The sequence below is a fragment of the Arabidopsis thaliana genome, chromosome 2 (genome assembly GCF_000001735.4).
Source record: "Arabidopsis thaliana chromosome 2, partial sequence".
Taxonomy (NCBI): Eukaryota; Viridiplantae; Streptophyta; class Magnoliopsida; order Brassicales; family Brassicaceae; genus Arabidopsis; species Arabidopsis thaliana.
Window position 1 is genome coordinate 5026375 of NC_003071.7, and position 13743 is coordinate 5040117.

Sequence of the window (13743 nt, forward strand, 5' to 3'; positions counted from 1 at the left end):
TCACACACGATTGAGAACAAGAACTCCCTCTAAAACTCTAAACACTCTTTAAGTCTTTAGCTCTTTGTTTCTCTCAAGCTAAAACTTAATTGGAATTCTCTCTTCTGTTTGTGCTAAACTTTCTGTCAAGCTTCAGTGCTCTATTTATACTAAATAGACCCAAGCCATACAACAAGCCAACTTCCAATTCTCAAACTAATTGGAACGCACAATTTCCTTTTTCTTTATAAATTAGAAAATTGTCCTTTTTCTTCTTGTTTCCTTTTCCTCTATTGTAAAAGGAAACTCTTTAGTCTTCTAGAATCATCTCCAAGATTCTAGTATCCATCGCCAACCGCCATACACCGACTTGCTAATTTCCGTTTGTTTTGATCCACGTTGCTCTGTTTATTTGAACTACATGATGTACTTTATCTTTATTTAATAACTCCTTTAGAGGTTAATTAATTAACATGTAATTAGCGACAACACATTAAGTAGCGTAGTAGTCGCTAAACCCATTAAGACGAAAATTTGGTGACTAAAACACGTAGTCGGTAAACCTTGCGTCGCTAAATTTATTAGTCGCCAAACCGTCGCCACTTAGCGACTGCTGAACGACTACGTAATGTTGTCGCTATATAGTCACCTAACAGTCGCCTATTTAGTGACTGTTGGGAGACACTATTGCCACTACATAGTGACTCTTTGGCGATTGTTTTGTGACTGATATAATCAATGTTTTGCCACTACATGGCGACTGTTTAGTTAATGTATTGGTGACTTAATTGAAACTATTTGACGACTGATTAGAAGTTTAATTATCTATTTACATTCATTTTTTGGAATCCTATTTATCAAAAGCTGTATTTAACAAACAATGTGTATTTAACAAACCAAGAACCTTGATTCAAACACACAACATAATTCAAAGATGTTCACAACATAATATTCAAGCTACATAATATCAAGTTTATAAGTTTTGATAAGAAAAGCAACTAATGGAAGGGGAGATGAGATGTTCACTCCTCGCCTTGATCTTGTGAAGCAGTAGCAGTCTTGACCTCCTCTGTTTGATCTTCTGAAGCAGTAGCACCAGCAGACTCGAGGAAGACGAGAAACCTAGGGTCAGTTTTGGTCAAGTACTTCTTCACCATCCTCAAGTGTTTGATCTCTTCTTGTTGCTCATTAGCAACACGCTTGATCTTTGGTTGCTCAGCTTTCACCCGCAATGCCTCTGCCTCACGATGTGCTTGGAGAGTTGCTTGTTCTTCTATCTTGCGATTGGCTTCCTCAAGATGTGATTGCAAGGAAGTGAAAGCATAACTGCTTCTTGGGTACTTCCGCTTCCCATTAATGACCTCCCTAAGCTTCCCATTCCGAAGTATACGCCTCACTCGTTTGTGATAGTTGAGACAAGAGGATTAGTTCTTAAAAGATGAAGTAAGTGATGATACAAAGAAAAAAAGGATTAACCACATTACCTGAAGGAAGATCTCATCATCCTTCTCTTGAGATAGTTATGATCCATGGGAAGTACCATCAGACCCTTCATCATTCTCAACGGCAGCCAACTTAGCTTCCTTGTTCTTCAAATATGCCTCATGAATTACCTACGCCTTCCTATCAACAAAAGTCCCATCTTTTTTGGTATGAGTCCTAAGAAATATCTCACCAACACTAGGTGGTCTTCTGAGCTAAATTTCCTGAAATGTTGTTCACAAAACAACAATTCAACTTCTTAAGAAAAAACATTATGTAAATAAACAAGAGTGCTTGATGTAACTTACCATCTCTTGCTCGATTTATAAGAAAGACTTTGGCCCTGATACATGCTTGTGAGAACCAAGACCATTACGGTCAGACATTCGAGCTGCTGATGTGATTGGAACTCTTGGCAATGGCTTCTTCTGTGTCTCAATACTCACACATTTCCTTCCACAATGTCTCTTCAATCCATGGCGGTTGCTAATTGGCTCATTTTGAGCAAGCCTTAGAAACCATGTCCTTCATACGCAGCTAACATATTTTGTAGAATTTCTCTTCAATTATACCGGTTAGTGATGGATGTCATGTGTGTGTTTTCTACAAAAAAAAGAGGAGAGTTTGATGTTAGTGATCAAACAACGAAACCAAACCAAATGGATATAGACAATAGTAAAAGATTAACAGGAGATAGAAGTTTACGTGAATTCGAGGAAGTATTTATGTCTTTTTCAGTAGATACACAGCTCCAACTGTAAAAATGGCCCATCAAACTTGTTTGTGAATACCTTTGCAATCTTCCAGGTCAACTTAATTACCATTGTCGTGACCAAATCTACAATTACATAAACCAATTAGAAGACCTAATCAACTTAGCATCTATATACATACACATATTACTCAATATTACCCCTAAACGTAATCTACACAGCTTACCATATACACACCCAATCAACTTAGCATCTATATACACACACATTACTCAATATTAACCCTAAAACCTAATCTACTCAGCTTACCATATACACACATAATCAACTTCGCATCTATATACACAACTTAGCAACTCTCCCTAATATATGCAACTTACCATTGGGTTTCAAGCTCAAATGTGGGAGATATGACCGTCGTATACTTCTCACGGCTTGGGTGGAGAAGCAACTCATGAAGAGCTGTAAGTGAATCTTCCAGGAGAGGAGATTCCCTTCCAACATCAGCCTCAAACTTAGCTTCCTCATCTTCATCTTCCTCTGCGTGTGAGTTTTAAGCTTGAACGATGTGATGTGATAAAGAGGCTCGAGGTGGCGGTTTTGACGCTTGCTGAGGTGTAGTATTTTGATATGATCATGGAAAACGAAAAGGACTTGGAACATAATGAAGAGCTTGTAGCCGATGAGGAGGTTAAAGATGACGAGCAGCTTGAACCTGAGGATGAGCTTGTAGGTGAAAAGGAGTATGGAAAATATGATATCTTAATCTCATTGGTTTTGATACATGATCATCAAATGGGCATGTGTCTCATTTGTACTCTTTTTCCCTTGTGAAGTTTTGTCCCAATGGGTTTTCTTGACAAGGTTTTTAATGAGGCAAATGATTCAAATTCAAATCACCTATTTGTTGATCAACATCATGGCATAACTTTCAGAACTTGGCGTCAAAGAATATATATCAAGTCCAAGTCATTTTATGTCCATTACAAGCCCAAGAAGAGCCCAAACCAAGTGGTTAATTTGATGGTCAAGAGGAATGACGAAAATAGAATATTAAGGGTCATCTTTGAAGCCAAAGGGTCTTTTCTATTTCAAATTATATCTTTAATTATTATGTTATGTTTCTAGGCAGCCTTGGAGTATGTTCCAAAACTTGTCTCTTTCTCTTCTCTTCTTCTTCTCTTTATAAACTCTTGTAATCTCTTATGAGAACCTATATTTCTTTTAATCAAAAACCTTTTCTAAGAAGATCATCTTGTTGGTGTGTATATCCAGCAAACCCTTAGTCTCTTTTGGTGCGTATATCCAAAGGATCTAAGTTTCGGTATCTTGAAGCTCTTCCGCAAGCTTCTGTGATATCCATCGACTCATTCAAATATATCCATCATCACGGCTTCACAGCCACATCTATCCCTTTCTCAACTTAAGAGTGTCGAGTCCTTGGGAGGATCTCATCAGATTTGATGCTTCCCGTTGAACCGGCGCTGGAGACTAATTGGAGGCTTTCCGTCAAACCGCCGCTGGAGATTGTTTCGACATGGAGGCTAGACGATGAACAGATCCTCCAGATCTAGGTTGAGTGGATCTGGATGCTCGAAATGGAGTCGATCCAGATCCGGGAGGAGATCCTTCGCCTGACTGGAAAAGTTGCGTCGGAAGAGGATAATCCTTGACGGTTGGACCCGTTGGAGGCTGTGCAATCGGCTCTCGTTCAGAATCTTGAAGCGGGGTTTAACGATTTGCCGACGTGAACACGTACTGGGTCGGAAGACCCATGGATCCTCAATTCAAGGTCTTTGATTCAACTCGTACATGCTGGGAAGAAGTGGGTCAATTTGGGGGGGGGGGGAATCTTCGATCCCCTTCCTCTTCCTCTCTTGCCTTTTTCACCACGAGTCTTTCATTAATGAAGCGTTCAATTGAGAGATTGAGAGGATTGATGAAGAATTGGGATCAAATCGGTAAAAGGGATTAGGGTTAGGGTTCGTCGAAAGAGAAGGAAAGGGGATTAAGTTTAGGATTACGCAAGAAAAGAGTTTATATACTTTGGGTTAATGGGCTCTTATTACTGGATCAAGCCGGTAAAAGCCCAATTAATTGTCAAAATATAATAAATGAGTCGCTAAATAGTAGTTGTAATTTGCGACCTATTAGCGACTAAGTTAATCAGTCTCAAATTCAAGACTGATTAGCGACTAATATATAATATTGACTACTTAGTCGCTAATACGTCACTATTTAGTCGCCAAAGTTAACGACTACTTAATCAGTCGCCTAATTAAGTTGATAATACCGTGTTTTCTTGTAGTACTGCATCTTCAATGTCTCTCATGGATGAGCTGAAAGAGTTAGATCTACTAGGCCTGGGCACAAGGCAAGTACTTGCTATTTTACAAGTACTTGTGACCCGCCTTGACTCTTACGAGTAATTGACATTTGAGCTTGATACTTGACTCGTTTGAGCAAGTACTTGCTAGAACTAGTTCTCGTCCAAAATTTTGTTACTTGCAAGTAACTTGACCCGGCCTGTTGGCTTGTTACTTGCAAGCTACTTGTTACTTGAAGTCTCATACATATTACAAAACATGAGTTCTAAAAATCACAAAACATTAAAGTTCTAAACATCTTAAAATCACAACACATTCAAAGTTCTAAAAGATAAGCATCTTTAAAACAACAACTTGGTTCAAATTGAAATCGTTCTTATCTAATTATCTTTCTTCTTGAATTCTTGAATCTCTTTTTTGCCTATAAATAAAACCACCATAACAAATATATGTATTAGTGTTACGCTTTAAAACCAAACTTGAAAATCACGAAGTATTCCCATGCCTTTTATTCTTCCTCCAAACTCAAACCCACTCCTTGCACCAAATTTCCATAAGAATTTGAAGTTACAAATTCTGTTAAAACAACATAAAAATTGTAAATTCACATTTAAATGAAAACAATCATATATAACGTAAGGATAAGTGTATAGTGTTAGTGTCTACCTTGTTCCAGAATTTCAAGTTGTTCAATCATCCTCCAACAAACTTTGTTCATAATCGTTACAAATCCAGTCTTGAGGGCATATTAGAACCTCAACAAGTCTTGGGGTTAGAGAACTGCGAAAAGGATCTATAACCCGACCACTTGTACTGAACGCTGACTCAGAAGCAACAGTTAAAACCGGTATAGCCAATAGATCTCTAGCCATTAGAGACGAAATCTTATATTTTGATCCTCTCTTTTTCCACCACAGTAATATATCAAACTTTGGATCTGATCTCAGAACACAAGCATCAACTAAATAGCTTTCTAGTTCTGATTGACCATCAATATTATCTTCACTTTCTTCATGTATATCAATCAAGGAATCAAGGTCATTTATTTCTGGAGCCTCTACAACAACTTCTGAAGGACCTTCAGCTTGGCTAGTTTGCATTGAAGAACCAGAAACTTTATCTTCATAAAGTTTAAACATCTTCTCCAGAACCAAGTATATTTTTATAATCAAAGCTTCAGCTATGCTGTTAACATCATCAGCATAGCTCTCACAAATTAACCAACTGACATACTTCATTTTATATCGTGGATCCATAACACAAGCAATAAAAATAACCAAGTTCATGTTCTCCATATCTCCTCAATATTTATCAAACTTAGCCTTCATCTTAATAGTCATTGCCATTTGATTAGGATCAGCTTTGTCCAGCCGTAACTTTTGTAATATATCCTTCAGATACAAATTCCTAGTAACGTAACGAGTTGCTACAATTCTCACTGTTGCATCATAAAAGAACTTGAGAATAGGTGTATATGTCACTGCATAATCCCAATCTGCTTCAGTTGGAACTCCTTCTAACTTCCCAAGTTCACTCACATATTTATCATCTTCTAACTCAAGCATCTACTGGGTGAAGGTGATTTGGTGAAAATTTCAGATCAGGAAAATGACGACCTTATTGAAGAGAACACCATGAGTGTGGTGGTGAGGTGTCTCAACCCGACAGTTCATAAAGTTGGCGGCTTTGTTAAAGCTTTACCACCTGATATAACCCTGTTTTTACTGATTTTATTTATTTTTTAGGATAAGGATTTTGAGTCTTTATGTTATTTTTCGAGTCTTTTTAATGTCTATTCAGGTATTCTGTCAAGTGGGACAACAATGGAGATGAGGAGACATTTTGGAACAAGAGCTAAGGAAAAGGAAACTAAGAACGATTTCAGATTCCAGATTCAGAGGGAGTGTCCATCGACACCATTTTTCGGCCCAGAAAAGTCCATGGTGCTTTCAAGTTAACCGAAGTGGAAATTTGCCCCAAAAGACTTCCCTATTTGCATTATTAGTCCTTGGACGTTTTATAGGGTTTATATATAGTTTTAGAGTTCATTGTTTAGACCTAAGTTGCTTTTATCAAGTTCTTTACAATCCCTATTTTCATAGAGACATTAGATATTCATCCCTTGTTCTTTAGAGATTCATTTAGTGCTCAATACAGTGAAGAGATCCCTTCATTCTCCAATCTTATGTGTTTATGCTTTGTATATCAAATATGTTGCTTGTTTCATTCAATATGTCTGAGTAGTTTGCTTGTTAGGAATAAAGTTTCTCATTAGGGATTCATATGGTTTAGTAGATCGCCCCTTTGCTAGGTTATGTGTAGAATTCTTCATCTTTGATTATTCTTAATGCTAGATCTAGAGAAATTAACTAGATCTTGAACCAAGACAATAGATATGCCCACCATAAGTATCTGTAGTTGGATATATTATTTGGTGAGTCTGGTTTAGAGGTGTGTAATAAGAATCGGCCTATCTACTAAGGTGAACAATTGAAGTCGTTTAGAATGCATGTTTAGGTTAAAGATCTCTCGGATTCTCCGGTTATTCTTAGCTATAGGCATAGGGAGTTTTGCGGAACACCACATGTTATTCCATAATTAGAGTTTGAGTTTAAGAATGGTTCGATAACAACCTAGCTTTCATTAGATCTACTAACCAATAGTTTTTTGAGAATACGCTGTTTCCTAGCTCTTTATTTCATCGTTTACAACCAATCAATTTGCTGTCTTTTTACTTTGTTTACTTTTTATTTTCAATCATTCCCTACTAGCTTAATCTTGATATTTGATTCATTGTGCGAACAAAAGAAATTTGAAGAAATTTGACCCTTAAATACTGCAACCGATCTCTTATTTGAGAGAGTAGGTTTAAGGCAATTTGAACCATATCACCACCTATTTGGGGAATGGAGGATAGAGTGAGGGAAAGAGGGGTAGGCGACGACCGTGTTCAGTTCATCTTTGAAAACGAAGGGGATCTGTACCATGTGCTCTACCGTTGTCCATGGTTCTTCAGTGGCCGGATAGTCACCTTCGATCAATGGAAGCCAAACCCAAGGCCCTATTTCCTGAAAAGAATATTATTTTGTGTTCGAATTAAAGGAATCCCCATTGACTAGTTGAAGAAGCAAACAGTGAATAGCATCATAGGTCCTTTAGGGAAAATTGATGTTGTGGAATTACATGCCAAAAACTCTCCTGCTCTAGAATATGTGAGAGCGAGAGTTTGGATTAACGCTAATGAGCCACTACAATAGGTTAAGACAGCAAGCTTTAAGTCAAGGTAAGTGACTTAGATTGAACTCGTGTAATGAAACATTGTTAAAAGTGTGCTTTCTCTGTAAAAGGCTTACTCATGATAAATCGGCTTGTTCCTACGAAGTTGTTGATCAACCACCTGAAAAAAGCAAGGTCTTTGAGAAGGACGGAACCGGCAAAACCGAAAGGAAAAGGCAAGGGTGAGATGGATAATGAGGGACCATAAAAAAACCAGCCAATTCAAAAGAAAGGCAGGGTTTCTTCTTCTAAATCTGTTAAAGATAGACACAATTGGAATGGCTCTCCTGATAGTCAGATTCAGCAGGTTTGGAGACCAATTAGAAGAGTGCACGAAACCCCTGCAAAAGCTATGGATTATCAGAGTCTAGAGGATAGTCAAACAAATCAGAGCAAACGGCGAAGGTCTAACACCAGTGGAAAGATATCCAGTAAGAGAGCAAGAGTGGGATCATGAGAAACTCTGCATCACTCACCATCAGTCTTTGAGAGACTGGGAATCCGGGTGAGGGTATGAAGAACCTAGAAAGAAAAGGCTCCAATGAGAAAACAAAGCAGTCTCCTACAGTGTATGAGCGTCTAGACTCTCAGGACTCTTCATCTAGTACTCAAATTCAATCGAAATCAGTTCACTCTAGTCATTATGCTCTTGTTGCAGCTTCATTTTCGAATCATTATGCCTCCATGATGGCAGCAAATCGTCCAAGTTCCTATGGTGCAGCACATTGGAATGATAGTGAAATTAATTTGAAAGAAGGGTTGATGGTTAATTCCAACCCTTCAAACTCTCAATGAGGATATTGAGTTGGTACTGTAAGGGGGTGGCGAATACCCCTACAGTTCGATACCTAAGGGAATTACGTGGTCAATATTTCCCGGAGGTTATATTCCCTTGTGAGACTAAAAATAAGAGAAGTTATTTAGAGAATGTGGTAGGTCACCTGGGTTATTTTGATTTGCATATAGTTGATCCAATTGGCAAAAGTGGAGGTCTACCTTTAATGTGGAAGGAGAGTGTTAATATCAGGATTCTTGTGTCAAACAAAAGAATGATTGATGCTCAAGGTGGGGTGACAGGACAAGGATTTTTACTTGACATGTGTATATGGTGAGCCAGTCCAAAGTGAAAGAGGGGAGCTGTCGGAGAAACTCTCTAGAATGGGTCTGAACAGAAATCAACCTTGGATGATGTCAAGAGAGTTTAATGAGTTGATTGATCCGACAGAGAAAATTGGAGGAGCAAGAAAAAAATATTCCACCTGTATGAAGTTTAGGCAGTTGTTACATGCATGTGGCTTATGGGAGGTTAAACATCTAGGATACCAATTTTCTTGGTTTGGTAATCGAAACGATGAGTTGGTTTAGTGTAGGCCTGATACGACATTCGCTAACCAATAATGGATAGAATTATTCCCAAAAGCTCATGTGACATATCCCCAAAATGTTTGATCGGATCATAGTCTATTAATAAATAGTTTAATGGATATGGAATGGAAACCTTGGGCTAGGTTTAAGTATGATAAACGATGGGTTCAAAGAAACAGATTTGTGGATCTAATGGCTGGGTTTTGGAGGCACAATGTGAGCAGTAAAGATACACCAATGATGGATAATCTTAGTGGCTGTAGAAAGGAGATTTCAAAGTGAAAGAGACAAACCAAACCCAGCTAAGCTTTAAGAATCCAAGAGCTTCAATTCCGGATTGATGTGGCCACAAGACAACAGCCTTTTAATCCTCAACTCCTAAAAGAGTTGAGAAAAGAGATTAACAAAGAGTATTACCAAGAAGAGCAGTTTTGAAACCAAAAAGCAGATTAACCTGAGTAGTTTTCACGCTGCCACAAAAAACTGAAGAGCACTGAAACACATCCAAAAGCTGATAGATGACGAGGGTAAGGAATGGCACAACGATGTGCATTGAGGTTGAGTTGCTGAAACATATTTCAAGAAATTGTTTGCTTCAGAAGACGTGGGAGATCAATTACAAGAGATGGCATAAGTTGCATCGGTTGTTAATGACCAAATGAATGAAGTCCTTTTAGCTCCAGTTACAATTGAGGAGGTGAGAAGAGCAATGTTTGACATCAATCCCACCAAATGTCCAGGACTTGATGGTATGACGGGCTACCTCTATCAACCATTCTGGGGAAGCATGGGAACTCAACTCACGGACATGGTGCAATGCTTTTTCAAGACGGGCTGTATTGAAAAGGATATGAACAAGACAAACATTTGCCTCATCCCAAAAAAATGTAGGGCTGATAGATTAGTCGACTTCACACCTACAAACCTCTGCAATATAATTAATCTACAAAATTTATTGGGAAACTTCTGGCTACCAGATTGAAGAAGGTGATTCCTCTTATCATATCGTAATCTCAAGCAGCTTTTTTCAAAGGGAGACTCATCAGTGACAACATTCTAGTGGCCCACGAGTTACTCCACGCTCTCGGCTCCAACAGCAAATGCTCGGAGGAGTTCATCGCCTATGAGCGTGTGGAATGGGCTTTTCTAAAAGACACCATGTTAACTTTGGGTTTGAATACAAAATGAATCATTCTTATAATAGAGTGTGTTAGTTCAGTGCGATATCAGGTTTTTATAAATAAATCTCTGCATGGTGAAATTGTGCATAACTTTTGGAAAGAATATACTAGAAGGAAGGTGTGAAATTAAAAGGAAGCTGGGAATCGATCAAGAAGGTGGGTAAGAGTCTACTTCTGTCTTCTCAAATCTTTCAAAGGCTCCAATGTATTAGTCCTTAATTATCTAAGAGAAAGACTTAGGGCATCTCCAATGGTTACCTTCAAATATTTCTTCAAAATTAGAGTTTCTTCAAATTTGAAGGCAAAAATGAAGCAATACTTTTCCAATGGTTTCCTTCATTTTATGCTTCAAAAAGAATATTCTAAAGTATATTCCATCTCTATTTTATTATTAATTATTAATATACCCTTTACTTTCTAAACTTATGAACTTTAACTCATTTGTTTAATAAGTAGCAAATAGTCCAACAATTTTATTTACAATACATTATTTTAAAGAAAATCACATTACATAACATTAATTAAAAATATATATTTATGATACAAAGTAAGAACTATGCTTTGAAAGAATTGAAAGCAGACAACAAAATGTTATTTCAAGACTTGAATTCTATAGAAGATCCAGAGATTTGTGCATATGTTCAAGCCAAAAAAGCTCGTATTTTACAGAAAAGAAATGAACAACAGAATCAACAAGCTTGGACTTCATCAACCTCATTTGGGAAAATTTTTAATTATCTTATGGATCCGGAATCGAACTTCCAGAGTATTAAGTTTTTAATCTATGTTATGTTATGTTTTTGATATTTAATATCAGTATTAATTATGTATTTTAAGTTTTATATTGGGTTTGTTGTTTGTTTTTCCATTTAATATAAATTGTTTTTACATTTTAGTTTGATTGGATTAAAATAAAAGAAATAATTTGTTTAGTATAAAATAAATACTTGTTATAATTTAAAGGATCATTTTGTAAATAATAAAGTTCACCTTCAAAAAATGAAGATGCGAATAGTGTACCTTGAAATATGAAGATTCACTGTTCAATTCTTCATCTACATATACATTTTTGCAGCCATTTTGTGAAATAAATCTTGTAGTTGAGACTTATTTACAATGGCTGCCACTAGATTTTAATGTTTGTTTTTGATAATTAGAAAAAAAATCTTTGATTAAATATTTGACATTTAACAATTTTCCCTAAATCTCTTCACATTAACTACACGATTAGTTACTAAAATAAAACTTCCAAAATATTTAATATCATTTAATTACTACAAAATTATAATTTTTGATATTGCTTTTCTCCATGACTATAAGAATTCGATTATAATCATCAAACCGCAGAGATATTTGATAGCATTTAATTACTACAAAATTACAAAATATTTAGACAATAATTCATAAACATATCATAAATAAGATCAACATTAATAAAATAAATGGTTTTTTTACGGGACACGTTGGCAGGACGGGTTTGACAGGACGTTACTTAATAACAATTGTAAACTATAAAATAAAAATATTTTATCGATAGATACAATTTGCAAACTTTTATGTATACTAACTTTAAAAAATAAATTGTTCCCGCGGTGTACCGCGGGTTAAAATCTAGTTTTGAAGATAAAAATGAAGCGCTATTGGAGAAGAATTCTTTATTTTTCACTTTAAAATGAACGAAAAGGTGAAAAATAAAGTACCATTGGAGATGGTCTTAAGCAAAGAATGTCTAGTTGGCAAAACAATTTCCTATCTCCAAGAGGGAAGGAAGTTTTATTAAAAGCTTTAGGCAGCCATTTCCCTACCCTCATATACCATGGCGTGTTTTAAGCTCCCCATTACAGTTTGTCAACAAATAGCATCAGTGATGGCTGAGTTCTGGGGGAAAATAAGACAGATTCGAGAGTAATGCATTGGAAGGCTTGGGAGCATCTAAGTAAACCAAAATCTGAGGGAGGTCTAGGATTTAAAGACATAGAAGCGTTCAACATAGCCATGCTAGGGAAGCAACTATGGAGGATAATCACCAATACAGACTCCTTGTTTGGTCGAATCTACAAGAGTAGATATTTCAGCAAATCTGATCCCTTACAAGGTCATCTTGGATCTAAACCGTCTTTTGCATGGAAGAGCATACATGCAGCTCAAGATTTATTAAGAAACGGTATAAGAGTTGTGATTGGTAATGGATAGTCCACAAATATTTGGCAAAATTAATGGCTCCCAGCAAAACCGGCTAAGGGTGTGCAAGTGGTGAATTGGAACAGTCCACAAGTTCCTAATCTGATTCAATCTCTAAGGTATGTTAAAGACCTTCTATTAGCCAATGGAAGAGAATGTAATATGAACTTACTACATACTTGCTTCCCTGAGGAAGTGGTTCAGCAAATTGTAAAACTTAGACAAGGAGGCAATACCTCAAAGGTTAGTTTTGCTTGGGATTACTCTAATGATGGTTTGTATACGGTGAAGTATGGATATTGGGTTACCATGGAAGTTATTAAGTGTCAGCACACTCCTCAAGAAGTGGTACAACCTAGCATAACCCCGATATTCCCACAAGTCTGGAAAACAGATTCTCCTCCAAAACTACAACACTTTCTATGGAGATGTGTGAGCAACTGTATTTCAGTGGCAGGAAACTTATCCTACAGGCACTTAGCAAGAGACGGATCATGTATCTTATGTCTAGCTCATGTAAAGACATTTAAACATCTACTTTTTAAGTGTGCTTTTTCTCGGCTCATATGGGCTATTTTCGTCATTCCAGCTTCACATGGAGGTGAGTGGACAGATTCTATCTACCAAAATATTTACTGTATAATGAATGTAAATCTGGTGCACCCCCATTTGGATAATGAAGAGAAAATAGGCCCATGGCTTTTATGGAGGCTGTGGAAATGCAAAAATGACTATTTATTCAAGGGGAAAGACTACACAACGCAAGAGGTAGTGAGACGAGCAAATGAGGAGGCAGAGGAATGTTGAGATCTAAGGTCTTAGATGGGCAGTGTTATCCTTGACCCGACTAAACTTCCGAAAAGTTAGATATTCGAAACTGATTCTCAACAACTGGTGTCTTTGATTAGGGGAGAAACATAAAATTATCATTTAAGGCCGATCATTCATTATATCAAACAACTTCTTCATGTTATGAGGATTTGAAAGTTGTGTTTATACATCGAGAACGCAATAGAATGGAGGATAGAGTAGCGAAGGAGGCTCTTTCTATTGAGAATCATGTCCCTAGGTTGTACTCTGTAAGGTCATTATGGGTTAAAGCATGTGTCGAAATAGACAAAATGTAATTAAATCTTGGTTAATATTAAGTTGAAGTTGCGCCCAAAAAAAAAAAGTAACAGGACTAGAAACACTTCGATTCAAAATGTGGTAGGAACGCTACGATGTGAAAAAATCTAG

At 36.9% G+C, this 13743-nt stretch overlaps 1 long non-coding RNA gene and 3 pseudogenes across 4 annotated transcripts; 1 reads left to right on the forward strand and 3 right to left on the reverse strand.

Annotated features, from left to right (window-relative positions):
• Positions 1-1001: 1001 nt before the first annotated feature.
• Positions 1002-2947, reverse strand: AT2G12420 (annotated as a pseudogene; the record flags this gene model as incomplete). The annotated part of the gene is made up of 1 exon: positions 1002-2947.
• A 1581-nt stretch (positions 2948-4528) lies between these two features.
• AT2G05725 lies at positions 4529-4856 on the reverse strand. Its single transcript, NR_140100.1, has one exon. It is a non-coding gene; the product is annotated as an other RNA (long non-coding RNA).
• AT2G12430 lies at positions 4825-7134 on the reverse strand (annotated as a pseudogene; the record flags this gene model as incomplete). Its single annotated transcript has 3 exons — positions 4825-4922; positions 5007-5077; positions 5168-7134.
• A 31-nt stretch (positions 7135-7165) lies between these two features.
• Positions 7166-13628, forward strand: AT2G12440 (annotated as a pseudogene; the record flags this gene model as incomplete). Its single annotated transcript has 1 exon — positions 7166-13628.
• Positions 13629-13743: the final 115 nt, after the last annotated feature.